Below are 12,440 nucleotides of genomic sequence, written 5' to 3'. Positions count from 1 at the left end.
AGAGGTGGAATCGACAGGATTTGACCACAGACTGAATCTGGAAGTGGAAAGCAAGGCAGAATCAAGAATAATGCTACGGTTGAGGTGGTGCAGATCTGAGAGATAGGAGCGGTGGTAGTTGGTGGTGGTGAGGTCAAATCTGACGGGAAAATTAAGTATGAGAAAAGATTTGGGAGGGAGAATAAAAATACAGACATGCAACATGTTATCTTGATGATATTTAAGCCAGACTACTTGTTTTGTTTTGTTGTCCGTCTCCCCCGTTTAGACTGTGAGCCGGTTGTTGGGCAGGGAATGTCTCTTTTGCCCAATTGTACATTCCAAGTGCTTAGTCCGGTGCTCTGCACATAGTAAGCGCTCGATAAATACGATTGAATGAAGTTTACATTTCACTTCCAACTGTTCTTTAGAAAAGGCAAAGTGGGCTTTCTACACCAAGATTTTAGCAACGCTTTGGCCTTCCCAGTTTGTGCCACTGAAATTTTAACCTGAGCAAAGCTGAGCACATTCAGTCAGCTCCCACAGCTCCCTAGTTTGCCGCAAGCAGGGCTACGGGACGTCACCCACCTTTCAAAAAAGGCCAGTCACCACAGCTCCCAACCCCTACCGACGCTTCGGCTCGACGACGGAACAGGAGAGTCCACAAAAAGGCACCGGAAGATGACCACTGCTGCTAAGCTACATACATTCGACCCTCGTTATTACACGCTACATGGGCACGTTATGCCCGAAAATGTAAAGTGACTCGTTGTCAAATCGGGTCTACCTGAGCCTACCCTCTTTTTACACTGCCCTTTTTACATTTTGGGCAGAACCCTGGAAACGAAACCACAGGCGGCACACCCTGCCTATGTCCTAAAAGAAACTGGAGCTATTTCTCCCCACAAAGCTCCCACCGTTTTTCTTCCTCGCTCCCGGCCCTTCATTTGTACCGGGAAAAAAAAAATCAAGTTGGGTTGTTTGCTTAGTGTTGTGCAAGTCCCTCCTTTCCTTCCCCCTCGCCATCTACAAGAGGGAGCGGGTGGAAACGGGTCCTGGGAGAGGCTGAGTCATTCCTCGAAGTAACTTTACACGGAATCTCTCACTTCTTCTGGACCCGGGACAAAAGACACCAATGCTCCTGCGGTTTCCGAGCTCCCTCCGCCTCGACGGGTCTCGGACCCCCTAAAAGCGGGGCCTTCCTCCGCCATCGCGCCCCAACTTCTGCGAAGCGAGGGGGCTCCCTTTCGTTGGGGCGGTGTGAGAGGCTGGGTAGGGGGGAGGAGAAAGGGAGGCCCGGGCCCTCGTCTCTGGGCGATCCCACATTCGTTGAATCGCATTTATTGGGCGCTAACTGTGTGCAGAGCACTGGACTAAGCGCTTGGAACGGACAACTGGGCAACAGATGGAGATCATCCCTGCCCACCAACGGGCTCACGGGCTAGCAGCGGGGAGACAGACAGCAAAAGAAAACAAAAGAAAACAGACGTCGCGTGGCTCAGTGGATAGAACCCGGGTTTGGGAGTCACAGGTCACGGGTTCTAATCCCGACTCCGCCACCTGTCAGCTGTGTGACTCTGGGCCAGTCACTTCACTGCACCATGCCTCAGTTCCCTCATCTGGAAAATGGGGATGAAGACTGGGAGCCCCACGTGGGACAACCTGATCACCTTGCATCCGCCCCCCTCGGAGCTTAGAACAGCGCTTGGCCCATAGTAAGCGCTTAATCAAAGCCATCAGTTCTCTCATCTGGAAAATGGGGATGAAACACCCTCCTCTCCCCATGCGCTTAGAGCAGTGCTTGGCCCATAGTCAGCGCTTAATCAAAGCCATCAGTTCCCTCATCTGGAAAACGGAGATGAAACCCACCCATCCCCAGTGCTTAGAACAGCGCTTGGCCCATAGTAGGTGCTTAATCAGTGCCATCACTTCTCTCATCTGGAAAATGGGGATGAATACCAGCGCTTAGAAAAGCTTTTGGCCTATAGTGAGCACTTTATCAGTGCCATCAGTTCCCTCATCTGGAAAATGGGGATAAAACACCCCTCCCCATCGCGCGCTTAGAACAGCACTTGGCCCATATTAAGCGCTTAATCAATGCCATCACTTCTCTCATCTGGAAAATGGGGATGAAACACCCCCCCCCCCATGCGCTTAGAACAGCGCTTGGCCCATAGTAAGCGCTTAATCAAAGCCATCACCTCTCTCATCTGGAAAATAGGGATAAAACACCCCTCCCCGCCCACCCACCCTCGGCGCTTAGGACAGCGCTTGGCCCATAGTAAGCGCTTGATCAAAGCCATCACTTCTCTCATCTGGAAAATGGGGATGAAAACCAGCGCTTAGAACAGCGCTTGGCCCATAGTAAGCGCTTAATCAGTGCCATCACCTCTCTCATCTGGCAAATGGGGATAAAGCACCCCCCTACCCACCCACCTCCGGCGCTTAGGACAGCGCTTGGCCCATAGCGCTTAAGAAATGCCATCAGTATTCTTAGTGGGGTGATGTGGGCCCGCTTCGCCCCCTCGCCCCGGGGATCCGGCGACCCCAGGCCTGGGGGATGACGAGGGTGGTGATGAGGGGGGTGCCTCCTCCAAGAGGCCTTCCCAGACTGAGCTCCCCTTTTCCCTCTGCTCCCTCTACCCCCCCCCACCTCTCCGCAGCTAAACCCTCTTCTCCCCCTTTTCCCTCTGCTCCTCCCCCCTCCCATCCTACCCCCTCAGCACTGTACTCGTCCGCTCAACTGTATATATCTTCATCACCCTATTTATTTTGTTAATGAGATGTACATCACCTTGATTCTATCGATTTGCTATTGTTTTAATGAGATGTTCTTCCCCTTGATTCTATTTATTGCCATTGACTGTAAGCCCGTCAAAGGGCAGGGACTGTCTCTTTCTGTTAGCGATCTGTCCATTCCAAACGCTTAGTCCAGTGCTCTGCGCATAGGAAGCGCTCAATAAATACTATTGAATGATGAGGGTGAGGAGGGTGAGGGTGTGCGTCCCGTCAAAGGGCAGGGACTGTCTCTATCTGTTAGCCATCTGTCCATTCCAAGCGCTTAGTCCAGTGCTCTGCACCTAGTAAGCGCTCAATAAATACTATTGAATGAATTTATTGCTACTGGTCTTGTCTGTCCGTCTCCCCCGATTAGACTGTAAGCCCCTCGAAGGGCAGGGACTGTCTCTGTTACCGATCTGTCCATTCCAAGTGCTTAGTCCAGTGCTCTGCACCTAGTAAGCGCTCAATAAATACCATTGAATGGTGAGGATGATGAGGGTGTGTGACCCGTCAAAGGGCAGGGACTTTATCTGTTACCCATCTGTCCATTCCAAGCGCTTAGTCCAGTGCTCTGCATCTAGTAAGCGCTCAATAAATACAACTGAACGATGAGGATGATGAGGGTGAGGGTGTGCGTCCCGTCAAAGGGCAGGGACTGTCTCTATCTGTTACCCATCTGTCCATTCCAAGCGCTTAGTCCAGTGCTCTGCATCTAGTAAGCGCTCAATAAATACCACTGAACGATGAGGATGATGAGGGTGTGTGACCCGTCAAAGGGCAGGGACTTTATCTGTTACCCATCTGCCCATTCCAAGCGCTTAGTCCAGTGCTCTGCATCTAGTAAGCGCTCAATAAATACCACTGAACGATGAGGATGATGAGGGTGAGGGTGTGCGTCCCGTCAAAGGGCAGGGACTGTCTCTATCTGTTACCCATCTGTCCATTCCAAGCGCTTAGTCCAGTGCTCTGCACCTAGTAAGCGCTCAATAAATACCACTGAACGATGAGGATGATGAGGGTGTGTGACCCCTCAAAAGGCAGGGACTTTGTCTGTTAGCCATCTGTCCATTCCAAGCGCTTAGTCCAGTGCTCTGCACCTAGTAAGCGCTCACTAAATAGGATTGAACGATAAGGGCGAGGAGGGTGATGAGGGTGAGGGTGTGCATGCCGTCAAAGGGCAGGGATTGTCTCTGTTAGTGATCTGTCCATTCCAAGCGCTCAGTCCAGTGCTCTGCCCCTAGTAAGTGCTCAATAAATAGGATTGAACGATGAGGATGATGAGGGTGTGTGACCCGTCAAAAGGCGGGGACTTTATCTGTTAGCGATCTGTCCATTCCAAGCGCTTAGCCCAGTGCTCTGCCCCTAGTAAGCGCTCACTAAATAGGACTGAACGATGAGGATGAGGGTGTGTGACCCGTCAAAAGGCAGGGACTTTGTCTGTTAGCCATCTGTCCATTCCAAGCGCTCAGTCCAGTGCTCTGCACCTAGTAAGCGCTCACTAAATAGGACTGAACGATGAGGGCGAGGAGGGTGATGAGGGTGATGAGGGTGAGGGTGTGCATCCCGTCAAAGGGCAGGGATTGTCTCTGTTAGCGATCTGTCCATTCCAAGCGCTCAGTCCAGTGCTCTGCCCCTAGTAAGCGCTCAATAAATAGGATTGAACGATGAGGGCGAGGAGGGGGGGTGAGGGTGTGGCGTCCCGTCAAAGGGCAGGGACTGTCTCTATCTGCTACCCATCTGTCCATTCCAAGCGCTTAGCCCGGTGCTCTGCCCCTAGTAAGCGCTCAATAAATAGGATTGAACGATGAGGATGATGAGGGTGTGTGACCCGTCAAAGGGCAGGCACTTGATCTGCTACCCATCTGTCCGTTCCAAGCGCTCAGCCCAGTGCTCTGCCCCTAGTAAGCGCTCCCTAAATAGGACTGAACGATGAGGAGGGTGAGGGTGTGCGTCCCGTCAAAGGGCAGGGATCGTCTCTATCTGTGACCGATTCGGTCCAGGGCTCTGCCCCTAGTAAGCGCTCCCTAAATAGGACTGAGCGATGAGGAGGGTGGAGGGTGCGCGTCCCGAGCAGGCCCGGCAGGCCCGGCGGCGGTGGGGGGTGGGGGGGTGGGGGGGGGGGGGGGAGGGGGGACCCGCGCTCTCACCGGGCAGCGCCTCCTCCTCCGGCGGCGGCAGCGGCAGCGGCAGCCCCCCGAGCCCCCCGACACCATTTTCCCGCGGCGGGGGCGGCAGGGGCGGCGAGGGCGGCTACCACCAACCGTCCATTCGGCCTCGGCAACCGACGCGCTCCGGTCCGGTCCGGTCCGGCCCGGCCCGGCCCGGCGGCGGCGGAGAAAGAGAAGCACTTAAAGCCTCCCAGGGGCCGCGAAGGCGCCCGCTAGACCCGTCCCGCTCTAGACCACCCCGAGGGGTCGGAATAGGGGCGGGGTGAAAGGGGGGAACGGCCGCCTCAAGCCTCCTCCTCCGCGCCGCCCTCCTCCTCCTCCGCCGCCGGGTTTGTTATTGTGGAGGCTGCCTTTTCCGCCGCGGTGCATGCCGGGACACCATAGACACCGCAGCCTCCGCCGGGCTAGAGAGCCGCCCCCGCGGAGCCTCCACCGGAAGTACCCGCGCCCCGCCGCCCCCTGCCGGCCGGCGGACCGCTAAAGGGGTCGGGGGTCCTCCGACGGCCTGCTGAACGCGGGGACGAGACACCCCCGACGGAGGGCCATTTCTAGGCGGGGAGACTCTATGTACATCGCCCTGATTCTATTTAGTTGCCATCGTTTTTACGAGATGTTCATCCCCTCGACTCTATTTATTGCCATCGTTCTTGTCTGTCCGTCTCCCCCGATTAGACTGTAAGCCCGTCAAACGGCAGGGACTGTCTCTATCTGTTGCCCACTTGGTCATTCCAAGCGCTTAGTCCAGTGCTCTGCACCTAGTAAGCGCTCAATAAATACTATTGAATGAAGGAATGAATGGTTGGGTCTGCGTTCAGTCGTTCGTGGTGACTGAGAGCTGACTAGGTGCAGAGGCCTGGACTAAGCGCTTGGGATGGACAGTTTTTTTGGGGGGGGGGTTTTGGTATTTGTTAAGCGCTTACTAGGTGCAGAGCACTGTTCTAAACGCTGGGGTAAATACAGGGTAATTAGGTTGTCCCACTTGGGGCTCGCAGTCTTCATCCCCATTTTACAGATGAGGGAACTGAGGCACAGAGAAGTGAAGTGACTCGCCCACAGTCACACAGCTGACAAGGGGCAGAGTCGGGATACGAACCCATGACCTCTAACTCCCAAGCCCAGGCTCTTGCCACTGAGCCACGCTGCAGATGGAGACCAGCTCGGCCCAACTGTGCGTGCATTCGTTCAATACTATTTATTGAGCGCTGACTGTGTGCACAACACTGGACTAAGCGCTTGGGATGGACAATTCAACAGCAGATGGAGACCAGCTCGGCCCAACTGTGCATGCATTCGTTCAGTAGTATTTATTGAGCGCTGACTGTGTGCACAACACTGGACTAAGCGCTTGGGATGGACAATTCAGCTGCAGATGGAGACCAGCTCGGCCCAACTGTTCATGCATTCGTTCAATACTATTTATTGAGCGCTGACTGTGTGCACAACACTGGACTAAGCACTTGGCAGCAGCAGATAGAGACCAGCCCGGCCCAACTGTTCATACATTCATTCAATACTATTTATTGAGCTCTGACTGTGTGCCCAACACTGGACTAAGCGCTTGGGATGGACAATTCAGCAGCAGATGGAGACCAGCCCTGCCCAACTGTTCATGCATTCATTTAATACTATTTATTGAGCGCTGACTATGTGCAGAGCACTGGACTAAGTGCTTGGAATATACAATTCAGCAGCAGATGGAGACCAGCCCTGCCCAACTGTTCATGCATTCATTCAATACTATTTATTGAGCGCTGACTGTGTGCACGACACTGGACTAAGCGCTTGGGATGGACAATTCAGCAGCAGATTGAGACCAGCCTGGCCCAACTGTTCATGCATTCATTCAATAGTATTTATTGAGCGCTGACTATGTGCAGAGGCCTGGACTAAGTGCTTGGAATGGACAATTCAGCAGCAGATAGAGACCAGCCCGGCCCAACTGTTCATGCATTCATTCAATACTATTTATTGAGCGCTGACTCTGTGCACAACACTGGTCTAAGCGCTTGGAACGTACAATTCGGCAACAGATAGAGACCATCCCTCCCCAAGTGTTCATTCGCTCATTCAATCATATTTATTAAGCGCTGACTATGTGCAGAGCACTGGACTAAGCACTGCCCAGTGTTGCACATTGGGCAGCGTTGTTCAGTGCAAAGAGCCCGTTCCCCCCCCTTCACACACACACCCCCTCTGCTCTTCCCCCTTCCCCTCCCCTCAGCACTGTGCTCATTTGTATATATCATTTATTACCCTATTTATTTTGTTAATGAAGTGTACAGCTCCTTGATTCTATTTATCTTGATGATGTTGTCTATTGTTTTGTTCTGTTCTGCTTTGTTGTCTGTCTCCCCCGTTTAGATTGTGAGCCTGTCATTGGGCAGGGATTGTTTCCATCTGTTGCCCAGTTGTACATTCCAAGTGCTTAGTACAGTGCTCTGCACATAGTAAGCACTCAATAAATACGATTGAATGAACTACTTGTTCTGTTTTGCTTCGTGTCCATCTCCCTCGTTTAGACTGCGAGCCCGTCACTGGGCAGGGATGGTCTCCATCTGCTGCCCAGTTGTCCATTCCAAGCGCTTAGTACAGTGTTCTGCACATAGTAAACACTCAATAAGTACTATTGAATGAATGCTTGCAAGTCAGAGGTCATGAGTTCTAATCCCACCCCCGCCACCTATTAATAATAATAATGATGGCATGTGTTAAGCGCTTGCTATGTGCCAGGCACTGTTTTAAGCGCTGAAGTAGATACCAGGTAATAATAATAATTATTATTATTATATTTGTTAAGCGCTTACTATGTGCTGAGCTCTGTTCTATGAGCTGGGGTAGATACGGGGTAATCAGATTGTCCCACATGGGGCTCACATTTTTTTAGTCCCCATTTTTACAGATGAGGTAACTGAGGCACAGAGAAGTTGTGACTTGCCCAAGGTCACACAGCACCCAGACAGCAGACAGCAAGCAAAAGAATAGCTTAAATACTCTTAAGCCGATATGGGAATAACCTTTGTACGGAACCTGGCAGGTTCTTAGGAGGGAGAAGATGGAGGAAAAAGGCTATTGTAAATTCTGCAGTATGGAAAGAGCTAAAAAAAAATCCAGAAAAATGTGGCGGGGTATGTCTCTACCCAGCCCGATCCTCAGGAAAGCTCTCCAGAACCTCATTCTTCAAGAATGAGATCCAGATTCCTTTCCTGGGTTCAGGTTGCAGGAGTGTTTTGTTAAAAAAAAAAATGGGAGTCACTGCACATGCCATTTTCCCCCATGGTGTTTCACCCAACCACATCCTTCGTTTTCTTCCAAATTCAGTTATAAGTTCTCTCTTCCATTATTCCTTCACAGACTAATCCTTTCCCACCCCCACCATATCTGGCCTCACCATTAATTCCAACTAGCCCAGCAATATTTTTTTAATATGTGTGTTTCCATGCTTTTAAAGCTCCCACATTTTATGCCCCAAATACTTGAACTCTAGGCTTGTGTATTTGTGCCTCATAATAGTCACTGAGCTAGGCACTGGGGTGGATACAAGCAAATTGGGTTAGATACAGTCCCTGTCCCGCGTGGGGCTCACAATCTTAATCCCCATTTTACAGATTAAGTAACTGAGGCCTGGAGAAATTAAATGGCTTGCCCAAGATCACTCAGCAGACAAGTGGCTGAGTTGGGATTAGAACCCGGGTCCTTTTGACCCCCAGGCCCCATACTCTCTACCCACTACACGCTCTGCGTATAGTAAGAGCTCACTAAATAACAGTGATGAATTGATTTGTTCTTTCTCCCTCATTTGATTATCATCTCCGTGAGGGCAGGACTTTGCTTTTCTCCTCATTTGTAATTCCAACAGCTGCTAAATCGGTACTTTGTATAAAAGCCTTAGAAAATGTCACTGAAGATGTCACCTTGACTTTAAGAGAGTGCTGCCAGTTGTGAAGTTTTTAAAAAGTGAGCCATTGGAGGTTTCGTGGCTGTGGATAGTTCTTCATTCATTCCGACCAAGCAGAAAATTTATCTTTAACCCAAGTCTATATAGGGCAGAGTTGAATTCTAGCATCCACCTGAAATTGGTCGTACTAGTTTACTACCGACATGTACTAATTAATTCATCCAGCCATTGCATTAATTGAGTGCCAGACCTTGGGAGAATGTGCTTGTGAGACTGTAGTAGAAAAAGACGTAATCCACAAGGAGTTTATAATCCAGTAATTTTCTAGTGCCCAATGTAAACCAGCTCCTTCTATTATTTGGGGTGGACTTTATTCGGGGCATCAAGAAACCCGGAATCAGCTTTTTTTTTCCAAAATGGACTTTTTTTTATTTTTTAACTCGGCATACCTTAGGCCTTAGACTACTCAGCCGGGAAAGAACCCAACAGGGCAAAAGATCCATCCCTTTTCCACACCTAAATCGTCACGAAGACAAATATGAATGAGATTCTCCAGGCTCTGGTCCAGGCTTTACTCTCTAATTTAAGTCCTTCCACCATGCTTATTGACTGTTAAAAAGGTATGACTTCAGTAGCTGGGTTGAATTGTACATCTTTACCAAGATTCCATTTAGTTTGGACACAGGTTGAGGGAGCGTCTGAGGATATTACTAATTACTAATTCACTATTACTCTCCATCTCAGATTTTGGCCTTTTCCCAGTTCTTTCATCTCAGGACATGAATATGGTACGGGTCAGTAACATTCATTGGTGAGTAGACTCACGCAAATTACCTGGACAATTCAGACTTCAAAAATGAGCCTGACCTTCCAAATCAAGATATTTCAAGCAGATTAAATTTTGGGGCATGGGGAAGCCCAATCATTGAGGTCATAGTAAGCTTTCAGGCTTCAATTGCCTGAATAATTTGTAGAATTATTTGTCATTGTCTACAATTTGTCATTGTAGAAAGACATTCATCTGAGTTCAGTTCTCCTATTTTGAAGGGTGCAGGAAAGTTCTGTGTCGCAAGCTTTTTAAACTAGAAAATAACGTTACCCCTTCTACCCTCCTACAAAACTGAACTTTGTTGTTCTTCAAAATATGGGAGAATCGAACTAACTATGCCCTGGTAATGACTTTTGTCTGGCGTGCCTTTGAACTGACCAACATCTTCAGGAGTCTATTATCCCAATTTTCTTGTTGGTCCCATTCCAGTCCTCACCAACTCTGAATCACTACTCTTCCCATTTATTCTTGGAAGAGAAATTGCTCTGGACTATTGCTTCAGGCTTCCAGTTAATCTGGCAAATTTTATAGGGTCATATGCTGTTGAGAGGCTGTTCTCCTAGAGTAATTCAACGATGAAGACAAATCATTTGGGTTCTATTTACGGAACTTCAGAGTTCTACTGCATTATTAGTTTGTTGCTATTCACACATATTACTACTAATGATGACAGTAATAATGACGATAATAGTTAACTCCTATGAATGGTCACCTTCTAAGCGCCTTAAAAGTATTAAGTCATTAGCCAAACTATTTGGTCAGCTGAGAAGCCCAACTGTCACCAATATTTATTTCCCATTATCTGCGTTCATGAAAATATATTGTCCGTCTCTTCTTTGGGTCTCCAGCACATAGAGTCCACTAAACAACTTAACTACTTACTAGGAATTCAGTTACCCTGGGCCCTTTTAATTTGCTTCCTAATCAAGCTGGCAGGGGAAGAGTGGAAGGGAATTAGAGGAGGAAGTATCGATCCCTCTGTGAGTCACCTTGTTTAGGCATATTTTGCCTCTCTTCTTTAAAGTATGTAAGGACAAACGAGATCAGGCATCAAGGAAAGGAGCAGCGACGTTTACCTCAGACTTCTCTAGGAAGATTTTTCCTGGTTTGTCTCTATTTCTTGGCTTGTTCCACATCTCCTTCCTTAATTAATCTCATATAGTTATTTATATGATACATGGATTTATCTATGTTAATGTCTGTAGACTGTAAGCTCGTTGTGGACAGGAAACGTGTCTGTTGAAATGTTAAATCGTACTCTCCCGAGCACTTGGTACAGTGCTCTGCACACAGGAAGTGCTCAATAAATACCAATGATTGATTGGAAGTAGGGTGGGAAGGTATCGATCAATCAGTCGTGTTTATTGAGCACTTCCTGTGTGCAGAGCACCGTACTAAGTGCTTGGGGGAGTGCAATAAAACTGAGTTGGTAAACAGGATCCCTGCACACGCCAAGTTTACAGTCTTCAGTCCACTTCTCCACCCCCTACTGTCACTTCAGCACTTAAGCACTCACCCTCCCACACAGCCATAGCACTTGTTTACATATCTTGAAACTCCGTGGCTTCCCCCTACCTGTAATATATTTTAATGTCTATTCCCTGCTAGATTATGAGATCACTGAGGAGAGGAGCCAGATCTACAGTATTGTATTATTATTTATTTTATGGATGGTATTTGTTAAACACTTCCAATGTGTCAAGCCCTGTTCTCGCGCCCGGATAGATACGAGATAATCAGGTCAGACGCAGTCCCCGTTCCACCCGGAGCTCACAGTCTAAGGTGGGGGAAGAACAGGTTTTGAATCCCCATTTTACAGTTGAGGAAACTGAGGCACAGAAAAGTGAATTGACTTGCCCAAGATCACAACAGGCAACTGGCCAGAATTAGAACACAGGCATTCTTTCCACTAAGCCGTGCTGCCTTCCAAGTACAGTTCCAAGCGTTTAATGCAGTACTCTGCATCGAGTAAGGGCTCAGTAAATATCGTTGACTGATCGACTGCTTCTTCTAGGTAGGTAAATCACGTGTCCTTTCAAAATGCCCATCACATAAGCGACGATGGTGCTGGCGATGAAGACGATGGTGACGATGATGAAGGGGGTGATGATAGAGTCACATGTGGAAAATGACCACCAAGGCTTGATCGTAGTCACTCCCGGTGCATCACGTGAGCCCAAGGTGTCAGACCGCCCACGTGAATGTCGGCCCTGGTGTTTAGCAGTGCTCAACGTCCCTTTTTGTCTGGTGTGTTTCTCCTTTGCTGAGGCACCGTGTTGATCCTCAAAAGGCTGAATGGCCAAATGGCAGAATTAACACCAAGAGGACCCATTCCAAGCGTTCGAAGCACCGAGGCCCAGTGGATAGAGTACGGGCCTGGGAGTCAGAGGACCTGGGTTTCTAATTCTGGCTCTACTACTTGTGTGCTGTGTGATCTTGGACAAGTCACTTCACTTCTCTGGGCCTCAGTTACCCCATCTGTAAAATGGATCAATACTACGAGCCCCATGTCGTTCATGGACTCTGTCCGACCTCCTTGGCTTGCATCTGCCCCAGCCTAGCACAGAGTAAGTGCTTAACAAATACTACTTTAAAAAGGCCACATGCTCCCATTACTGAAATTCCAGCCCCAAAAGCCAGAAGAAACAGGCAACATCAACTTGATTCTACCACGTTTTGAAAGCTCAGCTCTAGGGCTCTCCGGAGTCCTGCTGGAAGGGAGGACTTGGAGGCTGAGGGACGGGTTAGTGTCCTTTAAGAGCTTCTGCCTTTTAATCTCTTTCCTTTC

General features: G+C 49.2%; 1 protein-coding gene across 2 annotated transcripts in view; it reads right to left on the bottom strand.

Moving 5' to 3' along the window:
* Positions 1-5,258, bottom strand: part of RB1CC1 (RB1 inducible coiled-coil 1) — a 77,756-nt gene extending 72,498 nt beyond the window's left edge. The window contains exon 1 of one of the 2 annotated variants that reach the window (XM_029069590.2): positions 4,908-5,258. The gene's annotated coding sequence lies outside the window, so the exon portion shown is untranslated. The remainder of the gene's footprint in view (positions 1-4,907) is intronic. The other variant, XM_029069589.2, reaches the window with a different exon arrangement.
* Between the last annotated feature and the right edge of the window lie 7,182 nt (positions 5,259-12,440).

Source organism: Ornithorhynchus anatinus, chromosome 7, assembly GCF_004115215.2.
Source record: "Ornithorhynchus anatinus isolate Pmale09 chromosome 7, mOrnAna1.pri.v4, whole genome shotgun sequence".
NCBI classification, from domain to species: Eukaryota; Metazoa; Chordata; class Mammalia; order Monotremata; family Ornithorhynchidae; genus Ornithorhynchus; species Ornithorhynchus anatinus.
The sequence above is the reverse complement of the archived record's forward strand: the minus strand, read 5'-3'. Positions and strand labels throughout refer to the sequence as shown.